The 13414-nt window shown below is 45.6% G+C and overlaps 1 protein-coding gene and 1 pseudogene across 43 annotated transcripts in view; one reads left to right on the top strand and one right to left on the bottom strand.

Moving 5' to 3' along the window:
- BASP1 (brain abundant membrane attached signal protein 1) overlaps window positions 1-13414 on the top strand; it is a 1209505-nt gene that overhangs the window by 1040219 nt on the left and 155872 nt on the right. The window contains exon 1 of one of the 42 annotated variants that reach the window (XM_050794753.1): window positions 5174-5177. The exons of the other annotated variants lie outside the window; for them this stretch is intronic. The gene's annotated coding sequence lies outside the window, so the exon portion shown is untranslated. Of the gene's footprint in view, window positions 1-5173; window positions 5178-13414 lie in introns of those variants that run through there. 42 annotated transcript variants of the gene reach the window in all.
- Window positions 1812-13414, bottom strand: part of LOC126957185 (uncharacterized) — a 107481-nt pseudogene continuing 95878 nt past the window's right edge. The window contains exons 4-5 of the transcript XR_007726679.1: window positions 5596-5721; window positions 1812-4681 (exon numbers count right to left, since the gene is read on the bottom strand). The product of XR_007726679.1 is annotated as an uncharacterized LOC126957185 (transcript). The remainder of the gene's footprint in view (window positions 4682-5595; window positions 5722-13414) is intronic.

Below are 13414 nucleotides of genomic sequence, written 5' to 3'. Positions count from 1 at the left end.
GTCCTGCTCTGTCACCCTGGTTGGAGTGCAGTGGCACAATCTTGGCTAACTGCAACCTCTACCTCCTGGGTTCAAGAGAGTCTCCTGCCTCAGTCTCCCGAGTAGCTGGGATTACAGGCATGCGCCACCACACCAGCTGATTTTTGTTTTTTAATAGAGATAGGGTTTCACCATGTTGGCCAGGCTGGTCTCGAACGCCTGACCTCAGGTGATCCACCCACCTCAGCCTCCCACAGTGCTGGGATTACAGGCATGAGCCACTGCGCCTGACCTAAAGTCTCCATTTCTTATAACAAATTCATTCAACCTATGTGTTAAGGGAAGACGATGAGTAATCATAGTTCTTACCCAAAAGGAGTAAGAACAGGAGTAAGAATCAAATGCTATGGACTTAGTACATATGTGTAAAGGCCATTAGCTCTATAAAAATTTTAAGGTGAGGCAGGAGATTCATTCGATTCCACAAGTTTAAGCCTTTTTATGTTTCAGTGTAAGATGTTTATTTTATGTAAGTCAATGTGTGATAAAGTTAAATCCATGCAAGGAAGACACAGGCAGCTCAGTGGTTGGCTTTGGGGGGCAAAGGATGAAAGGAAAGCTGCTGTGCAGGCTGGAAGGGACAGGACAGTGGCTTTTTCTTCTTAGGAATCTTGGGAATTTTCTCAAGCTTCTTGGCTGCCCTGAGGAAGTAGTTTGACCTTTGCCTGGCTGCTCAGTAGTGGAATGAGATCCTGAGAGGTGAAACCAGCTGGACTTCCTGGGTCGAGTGGGGACTTGGAGAACTTTTCTGTCTTACAAGAGGTTTGTAAAATGCACCAATCAGCGCTCTGTAGCTAGCTAGAGGTTTGCAAATGCACCAATCAATGCTCTGTGAAATGAACCAAACAGCACTCCATAAAACGGACCAATCAGCAGGATATGGGTGGGGACAAATAAGGGCATAAAAGCTGGCCACCCCCCCAGCCAGCAGCAGCAACCCCCTGGGGTCCCTTTCCATGCTGTGGAGGTTTTGTTCTTGCACTCTTCACGATAAATCTTGCTGCTGCTCACTCTTTGGGTCTGTGCCATCTTTAAGAGCTATAACATTCACCGCAGAGGTCCGTGGCTCCATTCTTGAAGTCAGAGAGACCATGAACCCACCCTAAGGAACCAACTCCGGACATAATCCCATCCTAGTGACTCCTCTCTTGCAAAAGGCTTAGAATATTTTATTTCTAGTTTTTGTTTCTATATTGTTTCCATTGAAAAAGTATTATCTGGCAGAGTGTGGTGGCTCACTCCTGTAATTCCAGCAATGTTGAAGGCTGAGGTGGGAGGATCGCTTGAGCCCAGGATTTCAAGGCTGCAGTGAGCTGTGATTGCTGCTGCTGCACTCCAGCCTGGGGGACAAAGACCCTATCTCAAAAAAAAAAAAAAAAAAAAAAAAAAAAAAAAGCATTTAAGAAAACATTTTAACATTAACATTGTACTCTTATTTTAAACATTGCATTTAGGCCAGGCACGGTGGTTCACGCCTGTAATCCTAGAATTTTGAGAGGCCAAGATGGGTGGATAGCTTGAGGCCAGGAGTTCAAAACCAGCCTGGCCAACATGGTGAAACCCCATGTATACTAAAAATACAAAAAAAAAATTAGCCAAGCATAGGGGCAGGTGCCTGTTATCCTAGCTACTCGGGAGGCTGAGGCAGGAGAATCACTTGGACCCGGGAGGCGGAGGTTGCAGCAAGCCGAGATCGTGCCACTGCACTCCAGCCTGGGCAACAAGAGCAAAACTCTGTCTCAAAAAACAAACAAACAAAACCCATTATTACATTTAATATTTAACATTAACATCATATATTATCAGTCTATCAAACATTACAATGATTAAATCCATGCCACGTCAGTATTAACACACTTAACTTGCACAGATGTAGACAGAATACAATTTGTATGAAGCATCTTAGAATAGGAATTCAGCCTCCTGAATCAGACATCCAGACATCCCCAAGGCTCTGTGAGGACAAGGGATTGTTTTGGGTTCAAGGCAAGGTAAACCACAGCACATTGATCAGGGACCAGTCACCACTTGGAGGAGATGATACATATCTTTTTCTAGAAGTTTGTTTTCTTCCATTATATGATTTAAAGAAAAGGCAGCCACACTTCATATGGTGTTGGAGAATCTTGAAAAAACAAATTCACATTCTTTTCTCTCCACTTGATCAACAACTGTGTAATTCTAAATTCCTGGGAGGTATTGGGTTTGACTTTATTGGACTCAGCCCATAGTCTGAAATGAGGTGGTTTCTTTATTTGATAAGTTCCCTGACTAAAGTTTCAGCAACTGTTCTCAAAGAAATGCTATCTCTTTATCGTAAGAAAAGCTTTTCGTACCAAATTTTCAGTGTTCTGGTTGTTCCAAAATAGTAGGAATGGAAATGTTGGCTGTCAAAAAGTCCCTTCCTCTATTGGTGGAAAAGAAAAATAGTCTATTCGAATCATGAGAGGGATCGTAGAGATTTCCCATTCCAAAGTCCCTTCCTTTTTCAGACGAGGAAACTGAGGCCCAGCGAGGTTAACTGAAACAACACTGAGGGCTTGCCCTGCATTTGGGATGGGAATGAGATCCCTGGGTTTTTAGTGAATGGAATGCGATTCTTCAAACATCCTGGCCCGGTTATAAAATGCACGTTAACTCCCTGATGAGGTGGAGAGGCTGGGAGCTTGACTGAGCGTTACTGTTCACAAGTGTATCTTTTTACTTAAGGATTAGGAACTGTGTGCTGACTTAGCCCAGGTGAGCTTTGATTTTGCCCCAGGTCAACATCGGAAACCACATCTTTTATAGGAAAGCAATAGGAAAATCCCGTATGAGATTTCACATACATATTTATTTTCCTGATAAGACTCCAGGTTCCTGGTGTACTTGCTTTTGCTTCCCTGTTAATGATTTGATCGTGTTACCTCTCCTTTGTGATTTCGGCTTTTCTGAAATGATGTGAGTAATGGTCTAAGTCAGTCTCCCTTACTCGGTCAATAAATATTTGCTTCTGGTCTGTATTATTTTCTTTTTGCTGTTTAACATATAACTCTTTGTTGGTTATTATTTTTTTTCTGAGTGAATTTCACCCCACCTCTAAATGAAAGCTACACGAAGGCATCAGGCCTAGCTTAGTGTTTTTCACATCATTAATTCTAAGTAACATTTCTGAAGCTACTTGAAAACTAAAATTTTATAAGGTGAGCTACTGAAAAGTCATCACGTCAAGGCGTTAATGTATTGTCTTGATAATGATAAATTTCCACGTGTCAGAATTGCACAGAGCAGTACAGAATTCCTATAGCCACACAAGTTCCTCTTTCCCAGGGATTTCTGTGTACAGATTAAACCTCTATAAAATAAAGCTGTCAAAAGGCGAAATTACAACCACTTTAAAGATCAAACTGCCTTTTATGTGTGACGCTAGAACGGGCAGCACCTCCTTCTATATGGTAGAGTAAGTGTTCTGGTGGGTGGAGCAGAGGAGGTTTGCTTTATAGGCACAAAAAGGCTGAAGAGAGCAGAAATAAGGGACAAAAAGTGGATCGATCATTTCAAATTTACTTTCCCTACAGATGGTTAAAACAGAGGGGAACTTCCTCGTCACTCAGGCTCTGGTACACTAGGCTCCTTTCGACTGGTTGTTGTGTATCTTCTGTTTTGGGAAAACTGGCCTGTTTCAGAGTTCATTCAGATCTTGTGGCAATTAGCCTGAGTGACTCCATACTGGTTACTCAGGCTAATTGCTGGGGCCCAGAGTCGGAGCTCAGTCCAAACAACAGCCTCGCATAACTGTGTTTAGCAGACGCTGCCATTCCTTTCTCGGTCCCTTTTGTCTTAGAATCAATTGTCTGAATTACCAGGTATTGTCATCTCCAAGGGAGGATCTGTCTTGGAAATTTCCGGCTAGTCCCCTTTTCTTAATAGTGGACGTGTGTGTTTCCATAAGGAATGACTATGAATGGGCCAGTGTTTCATGGACCACGTCCTCCAAAACTCCTGTGTATTTACTTACAGACGATGGGCCGGAACAGGTGGGAAACACTGCCTCTGGTTGGATTCCAGCCAGTCCATAGGATGACATTGCGTGGCCACTGGTCTTATGCCCAGACAATGTTTTCCCTCTGCGGCTATGCCTTTAAGACAGAAAACTAAAAGGCTTAAACCCAGTAGACAATTCCAAGAGGAAGCTACTTTCTTTGTTGTGCTTCTGTTGTTGACACTTCTGTTCTCAAGGTTAATTACATATTTGGTTAATTGATTTAATTGGTTAATTGGTTTGCTGGGCCTGCCTCCTTGGTAAGAATTCAAATGCAAATTCACACCAGGCTATGCCCTTTCATTGCTGGTGGCCTATAACCAAGACACACACACACTACTTAATTATAAGTGTTTGTTTTGGGGAATTTGCTACTTGTTCTCTGAAGCAGATTTTCTTTTACACTAGGAGAGCAAATGCCAGTTTACTGCCAATTCCAGAAGTCTGCTCTATTGCAACAAAGAAGGAGATGGGAATGGCAGGGTCTGGAAGCATGAGACGTCTCTGACGTCTGCTCTGATCCTCCCAGTGCCTGGTGGTTCTGGGGCCAGAACTGGCCACAGTGACTTGAAATGTGAAGACGTCCTCCTTCCAGGGTGTGTCGTGTCCTCTCCACCTCGGCTGAGAAAACAAGAAAATGAAACGGGATTCAAAGCGTCAATTCTGAATGTTAGCACTTTCTGAATAATCAATAAAAAACGAATTCTGGCCGGGCATGGTGGCTCACATCTGTAATCCTAGTGCTTTGGGGGGCTGAGGCAGGCGGAGTGGTGGCACACGCCTGTAATCCCAGCTACTCGGGAGGCTGAGGCACAAGAATTGCCTGAACCTGGGAGGTGGAGGTTGCAGTGAGCGGAGATCACGCCACCGCACTCCAGCCTGGGTGACAGAGCGAGACTTCATGACAAAAAAAAAAAAAAAAAAGAATTATTTCTAGGTTGTTGGTGGAATAAGAAAAAGCAGAGGCCGGGCGTGGTGGCTCATGCCTGTAATCCCAGCACTTTGGGAGGCCGAGGAGGGCGGGTCATGAGGTCAGGAGATTGAGACCATCCTGGCTAACACAGTGAAACCCCGTCTCTACTAAAAATACAAAAAAATTAGCTGGGCATGGTGGGGGGCACCTGTAGTCCCAGCTACTCGGGAGGCTGAGGCAGGAGAATGGCGGGAACCCAGGAGGCGGAGCTTGCAGTGAGCTGAGATCGTGCCACAGCACTCCAGCCTGGGTGACAGAGAAAGACTGTCTCAAAAGAAAAAAAAAAAAAAAGAAAAAGCAGAAAAGGTGTTTCACTTAGGTGGGTTTTACATTTCTAGATTAACTCTCTAATCATTTCTAGTCCCTTCTATTTTCCATCTGCCTGATTGAAAATAGAAAAATCAGGATGGGCGTAGTGGCTCACGTTTGTAATCCCAGCACTTTGGGATGCAGAGGCGGGTGGATCACTTGAGGTCAGAAGTTCAAGACCACCCTGGCCAACATGGTGAAACCTCATCTGTACTAAAAATACGAACAATTAGCCGGGCGTGATGGCTCTTACCTGTAATCCCAGCTACTCGGGAGGCTGAGGCAGGAGAATCACTTGAACCTGGGAGGTGGAGGTTGCACTGAGCTGAAATTGATCTCGCTATTGCACTCCAGCCTGGACAACAGAGCGGGACTTCGTCTCAAAAAAAAAAAAAGAAGAAAGAAAAATTATTTTTCACAGATGACTTTATCCATGTTGAGCAAATTATTAGCCTCTCTCCTCTCTCTCTCTTTTTTTTTTTTTTTTTTTTTTTTTAAGGCTAGTGAAGTTCAGTAGTGAGAAGGAGGGAAGTAGAACCAGGAGTTCAATCTGTAACTGACTGAATAATCAATTGAGATAACTAACTACCTTCAGGCCAGTCTATCCGCCTACCATGTTTGGCATCCTGAAGATCAAAGTTTGGAGAAGAAATGCTCTAGGGTCCTCAGTCCTTGATGAATTGTACTCATAATAGAGTGAGTTGAAGGTTGCTCTTGCCATGTGTGTTTGCTAAGTGGTTCTGGGGAATCTGGAAAGAACTTGGCTGAGGACTTTAAACCTGGTGGTAGATCCTTTTAACTGGAGAATGGAGCCTGTCCATTGTTGGAATGACATTGTTTTGTTTTCTCTTTGATTGTTGGGTTTCTCATTTCTGCTGCAGGGTTAACAAATTTGTAACCTCCTTGGCAGTCTTGCCTGAGATTCTTCTTTCCTCTCCTCATAATTAGAGAGCTTTTTGTAATCTTTCATCAGACTTTCCTTTGAACTAGCTTAATTATGTCTCATTCTAGCTTTATTGATTGGTGTCGCTAATTGATCGTTTCTCTTCCATAATATTGCTTTATGCACTTTAAAAACAATTATAGCTTTTTTTTTTTTTTTCTTTGGAGACAGAGTCTTGCTCTGTCGCCCAGGCTGGAGTGCAGTGGTGCAATCTTGGCTCACGGTAACCTCTGCCTCCTGGGTTCAAGCAATTCTCCTGCTTCAGCCTCCCAAGTAGCTGGGATTACAAGCATGTGCTACTATTCCTGGCTAATTTTTTGTATTTTTAGTAGAGACAGGGTTTCTCCATGTTGGTCAGGCTGGTCTTGAACTCCTGACCTCAGGTGATCCACCCTCCTCAGCCTCCCAAAGTGCTGGGATTACAGGCATGAGCCACCATGCCCAGCCTAATTATAGATCTTTTCATGTCCATCTTCTCCATTGCTAAAATATTCTTTTAAAAAAGTAGAATTATTTTTTAAATTGCAGAAGTCATATCACAGTGGCACCATTTGACCTTTGTTTTTCCTTCTGAATCAGTCTTTAGGTTGCTCCCTACAAATCATACTTCAAGTGACATTTTCTTTGGATTTGTGGTTGAAAACCCAAACATGAGACCAGCATCCTACAAGCAGTGCGGAAGTCCATGGCAGAAGTTCTCAGGCTGTGTGCTGTGTGTGGAACTCTTGTTCATACATCCCAGTGTCAGAGGCCATTTCCTCTTTTTATAGGGAGGCTTGGGAGAAAGGCGGGTGGCAACACTGTCTCATTGATGAGTCATGTTCCTGTGTCTGTGAGCGTCAGGGAGAATGACAGAGCTCTCTGGAACAGCGTCCTCAGGGCCCACAGCACTACTCAGTGGGGTCTGATTCCTTCTGCTTTTTATAGTGAGGCGTTCATAGAGTGTCACAGCCTTCATGAGGAAACGGGAAATGAGATGGGGGCCCAAGCAGACGGACCAGACTTGGAGGGAAGAAAAGAAAAGAAAAAAACGAGAAAAATAGAGAGAGGAAAGAGGGTGATTAAAGGCAGATAAAGAAACGAGATGTGGCCGGACACAGTGGCTCACGCCTGTAATCCCAGCACTTTGGGAGGCCGAGGCGGGTGGATCACGAGGTCAGCAGACGGAGACCATCCTGGCTAACACAGTGAAACCCCGTCTCTACTAAAAAACAATACAAAAAAATTAGCCGGGCGTGGTGGCGGGCGTCTGTAGTCCCAGCCACTCGGGAGGCTGAGGCAGGAGAATGGCGTGAACCCGGGAGGCGGAGCTTGCGGTGAGCCGAGATCGTGCAGCGGCACTCCAGCCTGGGCAACAAAGTGAGACTCCGTCTCAAAAACAAACAAACAAACAAAAAAATAGGTCACTGTTATGGTTATTCCTGCCTTTGCATTGATGGAAAGGAAATGGTTTGGTGTCCAACTGTCAAACACTCTGAGTGTGAACGTATGGGCCTAAACTTGTCCTGTGTGAAAGCCGTGTGAATCATCTGGTATCTGTTCCTTACATCTTGGCAAAGGTTATCGTGTAGGCTCTGCAGTGGGATCAGGTATGTGGAAGAGGAGGTAGGGGGAAGAGAGGAGGGTAGAGGAGCCCCAGGCAGAAAGAGGGGGGTCTGCTGGGAGGCCTCCCCCCCAGAAGAGCCAGCGGCCTGGTGAGGCACAGCCCAGCCTCAGGTGTGAGCCTCTTGGATGTTGAGGAACAGGGTATAGCTGGACCAGGATGCAGGATGGATGAGACTGCCGGGGCCACCAGAGAGAGGCGGTCATATGGCTCAAGCTTTTGTTGGCTGCACTTTGGTGAACTAAACAACCAGGGGAGCGTGGATTTCATGCCAATTAGCTAATATTGCCATGCTGGTTTTTCACCCTGTGAAATTATTAACACCAGGTGTAACCATCGTGGCTCACTGGAACCCAGTCACCTCTTTCGATGACAGGATTTTTGTTTTCTTGCCCTTATCTAACATTCACATACTCAGTTAGTGTCAACTATCAACTAACATTAACATTGACCTTGGAGGCCTGTGAAGTCAGAGATGAAGACTGAAACTGGGGTTACACATGCTCTTGGTTTCACCATCTGCAGAAATATCAGGAGAAATAATAGGGATATTCATCCCAACGGACAGCCAGGCCCCTTCTAACACCACCTGTTTGCCTTGCCTATGCCCCCAGCACTCTGCTTGGTCCTATAGCTCTGCCTGCTGCGGCCACTAGCAACAGAAATGATCACAGCAGCCCTCGGTGTGCTCACTGTGGGCCAGACACTGCACTAAGCGCCGAACGCATGTCAGGTTATGGAATTCTCCAAACTCTAAGGTATCCTGGTCATATTGTTTATATTTTACAAATGAGTAAACTGACAGAAAGGTTAAAATGGCCCAGGGTCACACTCTGTTAAATAACACAGAAGAAACACAAGGTTGGAGAAACAATGCCTAACAAAACAGATTCTGTCTTTGCCCTCCCTGCCGCAGGAAGGGAGCTGCTCATATTTGACTGTGGTGTGAGACTCAGTCAGATGGGGTTTAGACTAGAGGCAGAGAGGTCCGAGAAGAAACCCTTCAGTAACAGGGGTGAGGAATGATGGATCCCCGAACTAAGGTGATAGCAATGAGAAAGGAGAGAAGGTGGATTTGGAAGTGAGAAAACACTTTGGGAGGCCAAGGCGGTGGATCACCTGAGGTCAGGAGTTCGAGACCAGCCTGGCCAACACTGTGAAACCCCATCTCTACTAAAAATACAAAAATTAGGCTGGGCGCGGTGGCTCATGCCTGTAATTCCAGCACTTTGGGAGGCTGAGACGGGCGAATCATGAGGTCAGGAGATCGAGAACATCCTGGCCAATGTGGTGAAACCCCATCTCTACTAAAAATACCAAATATTAGTCGGGCGTGGTGGCGGATGCCTGTAGCGCCAGCTACTCGGGAGGCTGAGGCAGGAGAATGGTGTGAACCTGGGAGGCGGAGCTTGCAGTGAGCCAAGATCGCGCCACTGCACTCCAGCCTGGGCAACAGAGTGAAACTTCATTTCCAAAAAAAAAAAAAAAAAAAATTTGCTGGGCATGGTGGCAGGTGTGTAATCCCAGCTACTCAGGAGGCTGAGGCAGGAGAATTGATTGAACCCGGGAGGCAGGGGTTGCAGCAAGCTGAGATCACACCATCGCACTCCAGCCTGGGCGACAGACTAACACTCTGTCTCAATAAAAAAATAAAATAAAAAAATAAGTGAGGAAAGAAGCCGGGCTCATTGACATAGTGACTGAGCAGAAGTCAGGGATTTGGGCCTGGGCTCCTGCCCTGGGAGTGAGAGGGGTCTTGGCAAATGGCACCACCCTTTCCTGCAGCCCTCCTGTATCTTGTGTTTATACCTGGAAGTGTGGCTTTAGCCAATGGAGCCAGAAGTCTGGTCAATGTCTGTGAAACACAGAAGAGCCGAGGTAGCCCTGCATCGTGGATGCCGCTGGTGCCTCACCCAGGCTCTCTTTGCTGGGGGCCCCTGCCCCAGCTGCTGGGTCGTTTGAGAGGCATACACCTGTGAGACCTTTTCTGGAAAAGTGCTCTAGACTTACAGGAGTCCCCCTGCCCGGAGACATCTGGGTAGGTACCTCAGGATGTCCCCATTTTCCCCACCACATACACATTGGGGACTGGCCAGCCACCTAGCAGATACAGAGCCAGAAAGACCCGGACCCTTTACTTCAAGGCCAGGCAGCTCTGTGGTTTGACTGATTGCACCGTCACCTCCTCCCTGTCCATGGACCAGGCTATGACTGGGCTTTCCCAGAGATCACATCCTGCTTCCCAGCATCCTCATCCTGGTCACCCTTCTCTCACTCCCCCTTAGGGGCTGAATTATGTCTTCTGACCCCAATTCATATGCTGAAGGCCTAACCCCAGTACCTCAAAATGTGACCATATTAGCAGATAGGACCTTTTAAGAGGTCACCATCTTTTAATTTTAATTTTAATTTAGTGAGCCTGTTAGGATGAGCCATAACTCAACCTGACTGGTGTCCCTATAAGAAGAAGAAATGTGGACAGACATTCCCAGAGACACTCGTGCACAGAGGAAAGACCATGTGAGGATACCATGAGAAGGGGGCTGTCTGCAAGCCAAGGAGAGAGGCCTCTGGAGAAACCAAACCTACCAACAGGTTGTTCTTGAACATCCACCCTGTAGAACTGTGAGAAAATTAACTCCTTTTTTATTTTATTTATTTATTTATTTTTGAGACGGAGTCTTGCTCTGTCGCCCAGGCTGGAGTGCAGTGGTGTGATTTCGGCTCACTGCAAGCTCCGCCTCCTGGGTTCACGCCAGTCTCAGCCTCCCAGGTAGCTGGGACTACAGGCGCCCACCACCACGCTTGGCTAATTTTTTTGTATTTTTAGTAGAGACGGGATTTCACTGTGTTAGCCAGGATGGTCTCGATCTCCTGACCTCGTGACCCGCCTACCTCGGCCTCCCAAAGTGCTGGGATTATAGGCTTGAGCCACCGCGCCCGGCCGAGAAAATTAACTTCTGCTGTTGAAGCCTCCCAGTCTATGGCAACCCTAGCAAATTAGTGGACTCCCTCACATGTTTTTACTGAAGCACATTTCCTCAATAAACCAAAAGCACCAGGATCCTGGTCTCACATGCTGCTTCTAGGGAACGTGACTAAAGACACAAAGGCACTAAGGAAACAATGTTCAGATTGTATTCCAAGTGTGCCGGCCCTTTACTGATTATTTCATTAACTTGTTAGTGGAGAGTTAAGACCCAGGCAGCAGACAGGCTCCCAAGGGCTTCCAAGGACAGTGTGTTCTGTGGCCAGTCCAAGCTTTAGAAGCGGGGGAGTCCCCCAGTTTCATCTGGGAATGGAGCCTCCCTCTTTTCCCCAATCATTTGGCCTTCTACACCTTAAAGAAGTCTGTGTTAAAATAAGTTACAATGTACACATAAATTAATTTGTTTCTGGTTAAAATCAGAAAGACATTCAATCTTGATAAAAACTAGTTTCAATCTATCAGAACATGAACTTCTTCTTTTTTTTTTTTTCTGATGGCAAATGCTTTTGATTTGTTTGTACCTTGTGGCTACATACGTAGCAGATAAATGAAGGGGCAAAGTGAATTAGAAAAAACTCAGGACTAGGAATTGAGAAGCCCAGGATCAAGTTCTGCTGTATAAGTCTGTTTTCACACTGCTATAAAGATACTACCTGAGACTGGATAATGTTTAAAGAAAAGAGGTTTCATTGACTCACAGTTCCACATGGCTGGGGAGACCTCAGGAAACTTAAAATCACGGCAGAAGGCTAAGGGGAAGCAAGGCATGTGTTATCACGGCAGCAGGAGAGAAAGAGAGAGAGTGAAGGGGGAAGTGCCACACTTTTAAACCATCGGACCTCATGAGAACTCACTATCACGAGAACAGCAAAGGGGATATCTGCCCCCATGATCCAATCACCTCCTACCAGGCCCGTCCCCTGACACATAGGGATTACAATTCAACATGAGATTTGGGTGGGGACACAGAGCCCAACCATATCAACTGCTTCAACCAGTTGTCTGATTTTAGACCTTCTATTATTCTTGGCTTGGCTTCAGGTTTTCTAAAACAACTCTCCCACAAAAACAAAAACACAAAAACGAACAAATAAACAAACAAAAAACCACACAGAAAAAAAGGATCCCAAAATGCTCTCCAAATCTTATTTCCTTCTAAGGTTCTTTATTCCGACAATCCTGGATATTTCAGTCAAAGGTGTTCCAGCTTCTAGGGTTGCTCCAGTCAGAACCGTCTCACCTCTCTGCAGTTTGCAGGTGGATCTCCACCCACATTGTGTGCCAGTTTTCACTGGCGAACTTCAACTCCCTTTACCTCTCTGTCCTCAATTCCCCCAGTAGGCTCTGCATGTCAAATAAACCTCTTCGAATAGAATTGGAGTCTGGCTCCGTAGCATTTATTGAAAACCCATTATATCCTGTTTACTTATTCTGCAATCGGAGCCTGCACATTTCTGATACACTAATGGGAAAGTTTTGGCCAAAGAGGAGGCGATTGTTCTGGCTCTGTCCTGTCCCATGATATCAAACATTCATCTGTGGAACACATCTGAAACCTTTTGTCCTCTAGTGGCTACAGTGGTTAACCTTGAGAGAGAGAGAGAGAGAGAGAGAGAGAGAGAGAGAGAGAGAATGTGTGTTGTGTTGGGGGAGGGTTTTTGGCAGCAGAAAGCATTGATTTTATTAGCTTAGGACAACTTATGCTGTGTATTCAAGAAACTGTCAAAATCCCAAAAGTGTACTGTCTAGCATGTAGTTCGTTCTTTCTTTCTTTCTTTCTTTCTTTCTTTCTTTCTTTCTTTCTTTCTTTCTTTCTTTCTTTCTTTCTTTCTTTTTCTTTCTCTCTCTCTTTCTTTCCTTCTTTCTTTCTTCTTTCTTTCCTTCCTTCCTTCCTTTTTTTCCTCTTTCTCTCTCTCTCTCTTTCTTTTGTTGAGATGGAGTCTCGCACTGTCGCCTAGGCTGGAGTGCAGTGGCGTGATCTCTGCTCACTGCAACCTCCGCCTCCCAGGTTCACGAGATTTTCCTGCCTCAGCCTCCTGAGGAGCTGGGACTATAGGCGCCCGCCACCATACCCATCTTTTTTTTTTTGTATTTTTAGTGGAGACGGGGTTTTACTATATTGGCCAGACTGGTCTTGAACTCCTGACCTTGTGATCCACCTGCCTCAGCCTCCCAAAGTGCTGGAATTACAGGTGTGAGCCACTACGCCCGGCCAGTTTATTTTCTTAAGCCTCTGCTGACAGTGAACTGACCGAGACCATGAAGTTCCTGAACAATTACAAGAAAGAAGTCTTCTCATCTTTTCCTGGCAGAGCAGGTTCTTTACACCTCTCTAAAAGCCGCCCAGGGACTCCCATTCAAAGCCTCTTGAGATGGAAAAGACGCTCTTCTTCTTCTTCTTCTTCATTATTATTATTATTATTATTTGAGACGGAGTCTTGCTCTGTCACCCAGGCTGGAGTGCAGTGGCATGATCTTAGCTCATTGCAATCTCCACCTCTGGGTTCAAGCAATTCTCCTGCCTCAGCCTGCTGAGT

Source organism: Macaca thibetana, chromosome 6 (genome assembly GCF_024542745.1).
Source record: "Macaca thibetana thibetana isolate TM-01 chromosome 6, ASM2454274v1, whole genome shotgun sequence".
Taxonomy (NCBI): domain Eukaryota; kingdom Metazoa; phylum Chordata; class Mammalia; order Primates; family Cercopithecidae; genus Macaca; species Macaca thibetana.
Note: the sequence above shows the minus strand (reverse complement) of the source record. Positions and strands in the feature narration are given on the sequence as shown.